We start from the raw sequence: 14,983 nt of genomic DNA, 5'->3' as shown, positions 1-14,983 counted from the left end.
CCCCACACCATTATTGACCCATCACCAAACCGGTCATGCTGGAGAATTTTGCAGGCAGCAGAACATTCTCCATGGCGTCTCCAGACTGTCACATGTGCTTAGTGTGAACCTGCTTTCATTTGTGAAGAGCACAGGGCGCAAGTGGTAAAATTGCCAATCTTTGTGTTCTCTGGCAAATGACTAATGTTCTGCACGGTGTTGGGCTGTAAGCACAACCCCCACCTGTGGACGTCGGGCCCTCATACCACCCTCATGGAGTCTGTTTCTGACTGTTTGGGTGGACACATGCAAATTTGTGACCTGCTGAAGGTCAATTTGCAGGGCTCTGGCAGTGCTCCTTTTTGCACAAAGGTGGAGGTAGCGGTCCTGCTGCTAGATTGTTGCCCTCCTATGGCCTCCTCCACATCTCCTGGTAGCACCTCCATGTTCTGGACACTACGCAGACAGACACAGCAAACCTTCTTGCCGCAGCTCGCATTGATGTGCCATTCTGGATGAACTGCACTACCTGAGCCACTTGTGTGGGTTGTAGACTCCATCTCATGCTACCACTAGAGTGAAAGCACTGCCAGCATTCAAAAGTGACCAAATCATCAGCCAGGAAGCATAGGAACTGAGAAATGGTCTGTGGTCACCACCTGCAGAACCACTCCTTTATTAGGGGTGTCTTGCTAATTGCCTATAATTTCCACCTGTTGTCTGCTCCATTTGCACAATAGTATGGTGAAATTGATTAGCAGTGTTGCTTCCTGAGTGGACAATGTGATTTCACAGCAGTGTGATTAACTTGGAGTTACATTGTGTTTAAGTGTACCCTTTTTTTTTTTGAGCAGTGTAGATTATATTTGGTTTTACTTTGAAATTTTTTTTACTTTTTGTATGAAAATTAGCATGTTTAAAAATGTCCTTTTCTGACCTGTATAACTTTACTGTTCCACGTGTGAGGGCTCATTTTTTGCACCGTGATCTGTAGTTTTTATCGGTACCATTTTGATGGGACTTTTTGATCACTCTTTATACATTTTTCTAGGGTATACAAAGTGACCATAAATAGGCAATTCTGGACTTCTGGTATTTTTTTTTTTTTATGTATACGGCAATAACTGTGCGGTTAAAGTAATGTTACATTTTTATATTTCGGACATTTACATTTTATTTATTTATTTTAAATAGGAAAAAGGGGTGACTCAAAACTTTTATTAGGGAAGGGGTTAAATCACAGTTTTTTTTTTTAATCCTTACACAAATTTGATAGTCCCCATAGGGGACTATTACATGCAATCTTCAGACTGCATACACTGTTCAATGCTATGCCATAGCATAGCACTGATTAATGTTACCAGTGCTCTGCTGCTCCAGCATGCCATGGCTGGCTGGAGCATCAGATTATTGATCGGATGATAAGAAGGCAGGTAAGGGCCCTCCCTACTGTCCTCTCAGCTGCTCAGGACACTGGTTTCACCGCAGTGATCCCGATCAGCACCACATTGATCAACTTTGATTGGGGCATCTAATGGGTTTATGCTGGGCATCACCATGATCACTGAGGTCCAGCATTAGCCACAGGTCTTGGCGCAGATAGCAACCACGAGCACCCTGTTAGGACATGTCCTTTGTCCTCAAGAGGTTAAGGCTATGTTTACACGGGAGAATACCCGCATGGAAAATTTCTGTGCAGACATTCCCCCCACTGCAAAGTGCCGACACTAGGACCACTTGTAAAATGCGTAGTCTCCGACTGCAATGCATTTCAGTACGGGCTCCACAGAAAGAATAGACAAGTCTATTCTTTCTGCGGCCACCGGAATGTGAATTTCCATGCCAGAAATTCTGCTGTGTGACCAGTGAAGCAGAATACCATTGAACTCAACAGGACACTGCTGCTACAGAATCTCTGTGCATGATTCCGCACGGAAATTCCATAGTGTCAAAATGGCACAAATGTTCGGCCAGTAAAAATGTACAACCCTGAGCCATTCAGGCAATCTTTCCAAGGCAGCTGGCCCTGGACACTCTTCTTGCATGTATCCTCAAAATTGTACATTGTTCACATTTCAATTGTCTTTTATTTGCTTGCTTATTTATTTGTATCTACAAACCCTAATAAAATTCTTTGAAAATAAGTAAAAACAAACATGCTAGAAGCCAACTAAAGAGCATTTGCTAGTTCATCAGATAAACACAGGGGCCTACTACACATTTAAAAGGAGTTCTCCAGGACTGGAAAACGTATACCCTATCCTAAGGATAGGGGATTAGTTTCAGATCGTGGAGGCCCAACCCCCAGGGTTACTGTCAAAAAAAAAAAATTTTTTAATCTGTCCCACAGATATAAGCTTCACTCCCCTGCTGAACGCCTGAATCTGACTTTTTGCATAGACTTCTAATGAAGCCAGTCTTCTTTAATTAGATGTATTGGGCAGTCAACCAGGGAGCTAGTGAGTCAGTGGCAAGTCAAGTTCTCCCCCCCCCCCCCCTAATGACAGTAAAGCTTTAAAGCGTACCCGTCAGATCCAACAAAAAAACACTTATTATATATCACTCAGTACCTAATCCTGACCATGAACATCTAATTTTTATGTGTCTATCGGCTTTATTTATTTATTTTTATTACACTTTTAATTTAGCTCACTAGTCTGAATTCCTCTCAAAGGGAGGGGGCGTGGCCTCACTGTGCAGGTCTCGGCCCCCTCCCTCAATATGCTGTCTGCTCACATCTCCCCTAGCATTAGATAAAACTACAACTCCCAGCTTGTCCGCACTGACAGTAGCAGGACACAAGCTGACAGTGGGAGGATTGTTCCTCTAGCTGTGAGCCCTGCACTCACAGCTGTCAATCAAGGAAGTGTGTCCATGACATAGGTGATGCCGCATGGACACAGCAGGACTAGTGTGTGTCCAAGCAGGCAGGGGGGGCAGTTGTTTGACTTGCTTTTTCTATATGAAATATTGAAAAATTTCTAAGGAAAGCAATTGGAAAATCTATTGGTTTTACATGCTTTACAACTTATCAAAAGTTATGTGTATCTGACAGTGCCCATTTAAGTGTAAAATAAATCCCTATCTAATGGGAAAGTCCCTTTTAAAATCAATACATCTATATATACAGATTTTGAATCCACTGCTATAGCCAGTAGAATTGTTTTCTATATTGAAATCGCAGCACGATAGTCAATTTTACCATGGAGGTATAAAAACTCCATTTCTACTGTATAATCTCTTTTCTGCCTCAAGCTCTTTCATTATCAGAATTTCACTTTCAAGTACTTCACTTTCACTAACAACCTGGTAGGTAAACCACCAATTCATTATTCACTGTAGCGGGGGAGGGGGGAGGGGGTTGGGAAGCGGCATGTACAACAGAACTGAGATGACAGGACTTAATGATCACAAGATTAAAAAGAGGACAGTCCACAACATTTGGCTATCGAGAACTGCGAATGCATCCATGATGAGAAATATTCTAAAAGTAGTAACTTCCTGTGTTATTCTGTCAACACCTAGTTATTGCTTTCTTTTTGCATACTGACAGGTATTTCCTGCACACCTAAATATACCAAAGGCCAAAAAAATAAAAAAATAAAAAAACAACTTACAGCATCACACGAACTTTGATTTCAAAGAACTGCAGAGATCTGTGTGTTCGATGTAAAACATAAAAAAGTAGGGGCTCATTCAGACATGCATATCTCAAGGCTGAAGATACATAAGCACTAGGAGAGAGCTTTCTATACCTGAAACTTGTTTGTGTAAAACTTTAGATGAGAAACATTTGTACAAATTTCTTTTTTGTTTATCCCCAACTGAACTGCTGAATCTTACATGTTTCGGACTGAAACAAAAACTACAGCAAATAGTTTTGCCCTTTGAACTAAGACAGGTATCTGGCTGGGTACATAGTCAGCTAGGAGTACTCCGCCCCTAGACATCTTATCCCCTATCTAAAAGGATAGGGGATAAGATGTCTGATCGTGGGGGTGCCACCGCTGGGGACTCCCGTGATCTTGGCTGCAGTACCCCAGACATCCGGTGCACGGAGCAAGCTTCGCTCTGTGCTGGATGACTGGCGATGTGAGGCAGAGGCTCGTGACATAATGGCCAAGCCCCTTTAATGCAAGTCTATTGGAGGGGGCGTGACTGCTGTCCTGCTCCCTCACAGACTTGCATTGAGGGGGCGTGGCTGAGACGTCAGGAGCGGGGCGTGGACGTGATCAGCTTCCGGCGCTGCACCCAATGCTCTAAATGAACACCAGGTGCAGAAGGGAGAACGCGGGGTCCCCAGTGGCGGGACCCCCATGATCAGACATCCTATCCCCTATCCTTTGAATAGGGGATGAGATGTCTAGGGGCAGAGTGCCCCTTTAAAACTGACTGGCAGTCGCCAGGATAAGTCTGACCATAGGGCCTTACACTACTACTGATACAGTTAAATGGTCACTCATTAAAACTAAAATAAAAAATATTTCTAATATACTTTGTTTAAAAAAAAAAAAAAAAGCTTTCTATGTTTTATTTGTGCTTAAAGCTCAAGAGCACATTTTCCCCCATCTCATACACAGACTTTGGACCGAAGCCCAAACACAGGAAGTGCAGCTTGGAGTGCTGAGGGGGTGTGTCCAACCAACAGCATATGGCAGTTAAGTGTGAGAGGAGCTATGATTGGATGAGGCTGGACACACCCCCCTCAGCACTCCAGGCTGCACTTCCTGTGCTTGGGCTTCAGTCCAAAGTCTGTGTATAAGATGGGGGAAAGTGTGCTCTTGAGCTTTAAGCACAAATAAAACGTCATTTTTTTTAAACAAAGTATATGAGAAATATTTTTTTATTTACCATAAGGAGTGCAATAGCAAAAATTACCGTTTTAATGAGTTACCATTTAAAGAGGTATTCCCGGAAAAAACACACACACACATATCTCTGCTTGTGCTTGTCTTGGGAACCGCACAGAGTAGAAGAGGTTTCCTATAGGGATTTGCTTCTACTCTGGACCAGTGTCAGCAGAGTGCACTTAGACCGAAAAGAACAACTCACCTTCAGAAGCTCAAGCTCAAGTACTGAAAGGATTAAGATTTTTTAATAGAAGTAATTTACAAATCTGTTTAACTTTCTGGAGCAAGTATATATAAGTTTTTTCCTGGATAACCCCTTTAAACCCTCATTGATTTAACCCCTTAAGGACCGGGGTTTTTTCCGTTTTTGCATTTTCGTTTTTTGCTCCTTGCCTTTAAAAAAATCATAACTCTCAATTTTGCACCTAAAAATCCATATTATTGCGCCACCAATTCTACTTTGTAATGACGTCAGTCATTTTGCCCAAAAATCTACAGTGAAATGGAAAAATAAAATCACTGTGCGACAAAATTGAAAACAAAAAACAAAAAACGTTTTGTAACTTTTGGGGGCTTCCGTTTCTACGTAGTAAATTTTTCGGTAAAAAGGACACCTTCTCTTTATTCTGTAGGGCCATATGATTAAAATGATACCCTACTTATATAGGTTTGATTTTGTCGTACTTCTGGAAAAAAATCATAACTACATGCAGGAAAATTTATACGTTTAAAATTGTCATCTTCTGACCCCTATAACTTTTTTTATTTTTCCGTGTATGGGGCGGTATGAGGGCTCATTTTTTGCGCCGTGATCTTAAGTTTTTAACGGTACCATATTTGCATTGATAGGACTTATTGATCGCTTTTTATTCATTTTTAAATGATATAAAAAGGGACCAAAAATGCACTATTTTGGACTTTTTGCGCGCACGCCATTGACCGAGCGGTTTAATTAATGATATATTTTTATAATTCAGACATTTCCGCACGCAGTGATACCATATATGTTTATTTTTATTTTCACTTTTTTTTATGGGAAAAGGGGGGTGATTCAAACTTTTAATAGGGGAGGGGTTAAATGATATTCATTCACTTTTTTTTTTGCAGTGTTATAGCTCCCATAGGGACCTACAACACTGCACACACTGATCTTTATCATTCATCACTGGTTTCTCATAAGAAACCAGTGATCGATGATTCTGCCGCATGACTGCTCATGCCTGGATCTCAGGCACTGAGCAGTCATTCGGCGATCGGACAGCGAGGAGGCAGGTAGGGGCCCTCCCGCTGTCCTGTAAGCTGTTCGGGATGCCGCGATTTCGCCGCGGCTATCCCGAACAGCCCACTGAGTTAACTGGCATGGTTTCACTTTCGCTTTTAGCCGCGCGGCTCAGCTCTGAGCGCGCGGCTAAAGGGTTAAAAGTGTGCGGCGCCGTGATCGGCGCTGCGCGCTATTAGCGGCAGGTCTCGACTTCTCTATGACGCCGAGCTCGCCGTGATATGATGCGGGGTTACCGTGTAACCCCGTGTTATATCACGGGAGCAGGACCAAGGACGTACCGGTACATCCTTGGTCCTTAAGGGGTTAAATGGATCTTATTTTGTGTCCATTCTGTTGGTCTTCCCTTCAATTATTATTATTTTTTTAAACAAAAAAAAACACGTTATGCTGAAATTTTGTTTTCATTTATATCGTCAGAAGCCAACTGAGAGTGCAAGGTCCTTATTTTTCTAGTAAAGTCAATGGTGGCAAATGTAAATGGATTTTTACAGAATTTGTTAATGACCTGATCTGCTGTAAATGGATGCTCTGAAAGGTTTGAACATAGACTATGGGGGAGATTTATCAAAACCTGTATAGAGGAAGTGTTGCTGAGTTGTCCATAGCAACCAATCAGATCACTTCTTTCATTTTCAAAGAGGCCTGTGAAAAATGAAAGTGATCTGATTGGTTGCTATTGGCAACTGCACCGCTCTTCCTCTACACCGGTTTTGACAAATCTCCCCCTAAATGTATACATTTGATCGTAAAGGTTTCTCAATTTGACCCTCTACAGCTTTCAAAAAATTTATGTTTCTACACATAGTGGTCCAGATTTAACATTGTGCCTGAAACCAAAACTGTCTGGGTGTTCCCACAGTAACCAATCACAGCTGCGTTTTCATATCCCAACAAGCTCTGATAAAATGGAAGCTGAGCTGTGATTGGTTGTTATGGGCAAAATCAGACAGTTTTGGTTTCAGGCACAATAATAAATCTGACCTAATAAATGTCAACAAAAAAGGGAAATTAATTTTGGCAATCCTGAAATGAGCATTAAAATGAGCAACCCGACCTTAAACGGAAGATAAGTATATATATCAGGCAATCCTGAAACCGCTTTGTTCCTTGCAGCCAGCACACTTGCCATAATGCTTTCATATTGTGCCGGTTGTTTTACTTATTTCTTCCCATTTTAAAACACTGATGTGAATTTCTGATGCTTTTAATGTACCAAGTCCCTGCAATTTCAGCTTACTTGTTGAGGTGTCATTTTGAGCTATTACGGTTAAAGTTTATTATTTTTTAGTTTTTTTTTGACACAATCCAGATCTTTCCCCTATGATGATAATGTGCATCTTCACAACCCATTTTGTTCACAGGAAAAAAATGTGTTAGTGATAATATTCTTCTGATTGACAATGCCTTACTCTCTATAAGTCTCTACTGTGGTTCTACAATCTCCCCCTCCAAGGGGCATCAGCTGGTAATTCTGTAAACCTGTAAATCCTATAAACTGCAGGCATTCCCATCCAGTCAGCCAGCAACACAAAAAGCGAACATTAACCCCTTAAGGACCCAGGACGTATGGGTACATCCTGGGTCCCGGTCCTGCGATATAACGCGGGGTCACACGGTGACCCCGCATCATATCGCGGCAGGCCTGGCGTCATAGTGAAGCCAGGAACCGCCTCTAATAGCATGCGGCACTGATCGCGGTGCCGCGTGCTATTAACCCTTTAGCTTTGAGCGCGCGGCTAAAAAGGAAAGTAAAAGTGCCCGGCTAGCTCAGGGAGCTGTTCGGGATCGCCGCGGTATAACCACAGCATCCCGAACAGCTGTAGCACAGGAGGAAGGTCTCTTACCTTCCTTCCTGCAGTCCGAGCGCCGAATGAATGCTTCAAGCCTGAGATCCAGGCTTGAGCAATCAATCCCCGAAAACACTGATTGATCCATTCCTATGGAGATGCATTGAACACTGTTAAAGATCAGTAAATGCAATGTTATAGCCCCATATAGGAGCTATAATATGGCATAAGAAAAGTGTAAAAAAAAATCATTAACCCTTTCAATTATCCCTTCCCCTAGTAAAAGTTTGAATCACCCGGCATTTCCAAGAATAAAAAAAAACACAGTGTAAATAAAAATAAACATACATATGTGGTATCGCTGCGTGTGGAAATGTCCGAATTATAAAAATATACCGCTTTTTAAACAGCATGTTCAATGGCGTATGCGCAAAAAATATGAATAAAAAGTGATCAAAAAGTCTGATCAGAACAAAAATGGTACCGCTAGAAACTTCAGATCACGGCGCAAAAAATGAGCCCTCATACTGCTCTGAACACAGAAAAATAATAAAGTTATAGGGGTCAGAAGATGACCATTTTAAACATATACATTTTCCTGCATGTAGTTATGATTGTTTTCTGAAGTGATACAAAATCAAACCTACATAAATAGGGTATCATTTTAACCGTATGGACCTACAGAATAAAGAAAACTTATCATTTTTGCCGAAAAATGTACTGCGTAAAAACGGAAGCCCCCAAAACTTACAAAATAGTGTTTTTTCATCAATTTTGTCTCACATTGATTTTGTTTCCCGTTTCACCGTAGATTTTTGGGTAAAATGACTAATGTCATTACTAGAGATGAGCGAACTTACAGTAAATTCGATTCGTCACAAACTTCTCGGCTCGGCAGTTGATGACTTTTCCTGCATAAATTAGTTCAGCTTTCAGGTGCTCCCGTGGGCTGGAAAAGGTGGATACAGTCCTAGGTGACTCTTTCCTAGGACTGTATCCGCCTTTTCCAGCCCACCGGAGCACCGGAAAGCTGAACTAATTTATGCAGGAAAAGTCAACAACCGCCGAGCCGAGAAGTTCGTGACGAATCGAATTTACTGTAAGTTCGCTCATCTCTAGTCATTACAAAGTAGAATTAGTGACGCAAAAAATAAGCCATTATATGGAATTTTAGGTGAAAATTTTAAAGAGTTATGATTTTTTAAGTTAAGGAGGAAAAATTGAAAATGAAAAAAACTGAAAAAGCCCAGGTCCTTAAGGGGTTAAAAGTCATCAGAAATACATTAGTGTCAAAGTAGTGTTCTGGACAGAGTTGTCCTAAAGTTCGGTCTAATACATGAAGGAATTGGTCATTAATACCTTCATACTCACTTGATGCTATGATACAGCACTTTCTCATACTCCCCTGAACAAACAGCTCTTACAGTTTGGCCTGTGTAGGTAGGACCCACCTGTAAGTAGTTTGCCCATGTAGGTAGCTTGCTGAAAGCCTCACTAATCACTGAAATGGTTGTTCTATGTTTCCTGTCACGCTCTGCTGATGGACTTAAAGGGGAACTCTGGTGGGAATTTTTTTTTCAAATCAACTGGTGCAAGAAAGTTAAACAGATTTGTAAATGACTTCTATTCAAAAATGTTAACCCTTCTAGTACATATCAGCTGCTGTATACTACAGAGAAATTTTGTGAAGTTCTTTCCAGTCTGAACACAGTGCTCTCTGCTGACACCTCTGTACGGGTGAGGAAATGTCCAGAGCAGGAGAGGTTTTTTATGGGGATATGCTTCTAATCTGGACAGTTCCTGACACGGACAGAGGTGTCAGCAGAGAACACTTGTCAGAAAAGAAATTCACAAGTCTGTGTTTTATACAGCAGCTAATAAGTACTGGAAGGATTAAAATCTGTTTAACTTTCAGGCACCAATTGATCTGAAAACATTTGTTTTCTACTTGTTTCCACAGGAGTTCCCATATACATATATATATTAGATAGAAGCTGATGTTGGAAGTAACAGTCTGGAAAACTATTGTTTTACTGAGACAGACTTACACAGAGTGTAGATAATTCCGGCCTCTATAGTTGGTTAAATTGACTACACACGTTCAATCATACCAAATAAGTAACAGCCAACCTCCTGCTTGAAGAGGCATTATGATAGGTGGAATTCAATGTCTACTGGGTGGGAAAAAATTGTTTACTAAAAAAATAAAATAAAACATGACAGACACACACTCACCATCTCTCCCCTGTAGGGTGGTCTTTAATAGACTACTGTAAAGTTTATGGACCGAGTGACCTACACACTACTAGCATGTATTGGACAAAAGCTTCAAAACACATCAAACATTCTATACCAGCTTCATACATTTCCAAATATTTAGCTGCTACTGAGAGAAGTGTAAGATAAAATCTGTTATACATTGCTCCAAGAAATATCACATATTTGTAGAATGGAGGAACTGATGGCGGTCTCGGAACAGCAGATTGACAAATACCAGCATATCTGGGGTCCTTGGCTTGCCTTTATGTCATCTGGGGAATTTGAGTCCTTTCACTTGGAGGCATAATGTGATACATCTGTGCTCAGCTGCCAATCTCTTCAGTACTACCCTGTTGGCCGTGGATCTGGAGGTGGCCGGTCCTGCCAGACTCATGAGGTACGTCCTTCTCTAGCTCGCCTGCTTCCCTATTCCTTCTTCTCCTTCTAACATTCATCTTACATTCTTGTTCTACTTTGGTCCATCTGCCCTTTCCCTTCCCTCTCTTCTCTCTTGACCTGTGTGACTGTGCTTATACCCTCCATAACTTGACGGCCCTTCCCTACACTTGGCCTAGACCCTTATTGAGATTTACACTCCAGTTATTGTTTTTTTTTTTTTCTCATGTTCTCTCTGAATTGCATTGTTATATTGAATATAACCATTGTCATGCTGTAAGAAGCTCCTCTATGATATTGAACTGGCCGTCCCACGAGCACATCGAAGAGAGTCACTCATATCATTCTTTCTTCCTGTAAGATGCTTTTGTTGTTTTAGTGTCTTGTATGCTATTTTTGAAAATAAAAAATTTTACTTTGAAAAAAAAAAAAAAATCTGTTATACAAACATTCTAAGTAGGTATCGACCGATATTGATTTTTTAGAGCCGATACCCTGTGAACTTTCAGGCCGATAACCTATATCGATAATCCGTGCTGTCCCCAATGGTCACCAGCCTGATATTATCGGACGATATTCACGCTTTTCTAAGTTATCGGTATCGGCAATTACCTTGCCGATAATGCGGGCCCTTTAAATGAATCAACTGCATCGGCTTTTGCGGGCCAGAGACCGCCGCCCGCTTCTCTCCCACTGCCTGTCCGGAGTCAAACCACTGCCACTGCCTGATTGCCTCCCCTCTGGCCAGAGACAGCCACCGCTGCCCCATTGCCTCCCCCATCCCCGGTTTTATAATTACCTCTTCCTGGGGCCTGCGCTACTTCTGGTTCCGGCGGTGTCCGGAGCTGTCACTATGCGCCGGGCCACTGACTCTGACGTCGTGTTGAGGACGTCACTCGTCATTGCGCACAGCAACAGCGCAGGACGCCGCAGGAGCCAGAAGTAACGCAGGCCCCGGGAACAGGTAATTATAAAACCATGGATGGGTGAGGCAATGGGGCAGCGGCTGCGGCAGTCTCTGGCCAGAGGGGAGGCAATCGGGCAGCGGTTGGACTCCGGACAGGCAGGGGGAGAGAAGCAGGCGGTGGCGGTCTCTAGGCCCCGCAAAAGCCGCTGTAGTTCATTGGTTTAAAGGGCCCGCATAATCGGAAAGGTAATTTCCATTACCGATAACTTAAATCGTGAATATCGGCCGATAATATCGGCCAAACCGATAATCGGTCGATCTCTAATTCTAAGATAGAAGTATGGAGGTGTTCCACACTAGCTCTAAGAGATGAGGAAGGAGTGCTTGGGCAGCTCAAAGAGGCTGTAGAAAAAGTACATACAAATCAGTTTGCATGGGAGAATTATATATGAAGTGCGCAATACTATAGGGGGACATTTATCAAGGGATTTAGAGCTTTTTTGCTTACAAAAGTTGCACAAAAAGTCACATTAGCACCTAAACAAATTTTTGTGCGACTTTTGGCTGTAAGCAAAAAGCTACAAAAGATCGTACGAAAGTAAAAATTTTATTTTTCACTTTGCAGCGGTCAGGGATTTATCAAGTGTGAAAATCGCACAAAAAGTCGCAAGCGATCCAAAATTGCGTAAATGTAAGCCAGCCCCGAGCGGCTTTGAAGAGCAGATTTTAATATTTCCTGTTGGCAGCAGTTGGATCACTGCTCCAGCGGGAAATAGGATATAACAACTGTACAAAAGGAGCCCGCGCTGGCATCACTCTGCAGCCGCCCGGGCTCCGTCTGATTCTAACCCCGCTACGCTAATGTAATGACAGGGATGGGGACACTGCTTTACATCCCCCCCCCCCCCCCCCCGCTGCACATCTCCCATCTGTCTGCTACCTGTTGCAAGACTAGAACTCCCAGCATGCCCTTACAGTGAGGGCATGCTGGGAGTTGTGGTCTTGTAGCGGGCGGGAGATGTGTTGCATGGGCGGGTGGGAGATAAGGGGGGGGGGGGGATGTAAAGCAGTGTCCCCGTCATTAAGTTAGGGTAGCAGGGATAGAGTCAGATGCAGCCCGGCAGCTGCAGAGTGATGCCAGCGCGGGCTCCTTTTAACATACCTCGGCGCCACAGAGTTTCTATATTCCCTACTGTAATTTCATATTTCCCGCTGGGTCCAGTGATTGGCCAGGCAGGAAATTTGATCTTACAGTAGGGACTAAAAACTATGGCTCTGTTATATGTTAAAAGGAGCCTGGGCTGGTCTCACTGCAGCTGCCCAGGACATCATATATTATCCCTGTGGCGACGTGGTAAGGAGCCCAGGTTGGCATCACTCTGCAGCCACTCTGGCTCCATCTGATTCTATCCCCACTACCCTCACTTAATGACGGAAACACTGCTTTACATCCCCTCGCTTGTCTCCCACCCGCCAACGCTGCCCATCTCCCATCTGTCAGCTATCTGTTGCAAGACTACAACTCCCAGCATGCCCTTACAGTGAGGGCATGCTGTGAGGTTTAGTCGGCGGGAGAAGCGCGGCGGGTGGGAGACAAGGGTTCAATGTAAATCAGTGTCCCCGTCATTAAGTTAGGGTAGCGGGGATAGAATCAGCCGGAGCCCGGGCAGCTTCAGAGTGATGCCAGCCTGAGCTCCTTTTAACATACCTCGGTCCCGCAGAGTTTCTATATCCCTTAATGTAATTTTATATTTCACGCTGGGTCCCGTGATTGGCCGGGACTGAGCAGCCAATGAAAGGACCCAGTTGGAAATTTGATCTTACAGTAGGGACTAAAACTCTGTGGCGCCATTAGATGTTAAAAGGAGCACGGGCTGGCATCAGTCTGCAGCCGCCCGGGCTCCATCATATACTATCCCCGCGGCGCCGTGGTAAGGGGCCCAGGCTGACATAACTCTGCAGCCACATGGGACTCCTGCAGCTGCACCAGGCGATGTGAAGGAGCAGTCCCTGCCATCCTTCAGCCCTGTGGTACACGCTGAGAGATGGCAGGGATGGCCTCCTTACCACAGCGCCACAGACTTAACTGTAATTTCAAATTTCCTTCTGGGTCCCATGTCACGGGACCCGGCGGGAAATATGAAATTACAGTGATTTTCTGATCACCGCAGGCTAGGGAGCGGAGCCCATTACCGCTCGCTTCCCTGGCTTGTACAACTACAACTCCCAGCATGCCCTTACAGTAAGGACATGTTGGGAGTTCTAGTTGTGGGGCAGGTGACCAGCTTGTCACCTTCCCCCTGCCACATTAATACAACTCCCAGTATGCCCTTACTGTTTAATGTTAACAAAATGGTTAATGAGGGCTTGTGGGGGAGGAGTTTTTTAATTTATTCATTTACCTACTTGACAGGCTTAGTAGTGGAAGCTGTCTAATAGACTGAGTCCATTACTAAGCCTGGGCTTAGCGTTAGCCCCAAAAACAGCTAGCGCTAGCCCTCAATTATAAACCCGGTACCCACCGTGTCACAGGGGTTCCGGGAAGAGTCAGTACAAAGAAGCCCGGAGCGTCAAAATGTGCGCTCCTGGGCCTAGGCAGTAACAGGCTGGCATTATTTAGGCTGGGGAGGGCCAGTAACAATTGTACTTGCCCACCCTAGAAATGTCAGGCTGTTGCTGCTTGGTTGGTATTTGGCTGAAAATAAAAAATATGGGGAACCCATATGCAAAACAATTGGGGTTCCCCCTACTTCTATTCTCAGCCAAAAACTAAAGTTTAAGTAAGTATCAAAGCAAGCTTTTCAAATGTTTCCAAAGTCTTTAAAGGGGTACTCCGGCCCTGAGACATCTTATCCCCAACCCAAAGGATAGGGGCTAAGATGTCTCACCGTGGGGGTCCCAACACTGGGGACCCCCGCAATCTTGTATTCGCCACTCACCTGTTTGACTTGCATAGCGGGGGGGTGACATCACACGGGGGCAAAGTCCTGATACTTCGGCCTCGTGGTTGCTACCAGGCTGTTTGTGAGCTGGCACTGCGGCATGCAGCTCCAACAGGTGGGTGGCGAATACAAGATTGCGGGGGTCCCCAGCGGCGGGACGCCCATGGTGAGATATCTTATCCCCTATTCTTTGGATAGGGGATAAGATGTCTCAGGGCCGGAGTATCCCTTTAAATTTTACCTAAATATAATTTGCTATGGTTGAACTTTGGTCAAACCTGCAGAATTTGGCGACATAGGCTGACCATCAGTGCATAGGGGAGTCCTGACTTTTCCCAGATGGCAAGAAAAAGGATGGGACATGTTGGATTTCATGTAGACAAGCCACAGCCAGAGGAGCTTATTCCTCTCTCCCCATTGAAAACATAAGTACGCTTTGCCTATCCAAGCATGTGTGAGTATGGGGGCTTGTTCTGCTCACAGCTTTCTAAGGTGGCCATATTTCTTTCTACTATGGCCACAAAATAGATAAAGTCTCTGTGCTAGAGGACTACCGGCTTAGATAAATCAATTGAATTCTA

General features: G+C 43.8%; 1 protein-coding gene across 3 annotated transcripts in view; it reads right to left on the bottom strand.

Annotated features, from left to right (window-relative positions):
• STT3B (STT3 oligosaccharyltransferase complex catalytic subunit B) overlaps positions 1–14,983 on the bottom strand; it is a 169,911-nt gene that overhangs the window by 84,124 nt on the left and 70,804 nt on the right. The window lies entirely within an intron of this gene.

The sequence above is a fragment of the Hyla sarda genome, chromosome 5, assembly GCF_029499605.1.
Source record: "Hyla sarda isolate aHylSar1 chromosome 5, aHylSar1.hap1, whole genome shotgun sequence".
Lineage (NCBI taxonomy): Eukaryota > Metazoa > Chordata > Amphibia > Anura > Hylidae > Hyla > Hyla sarda.
This window is presented reverse-complemented; position numbering and strand designations above follow the sequence as displayed.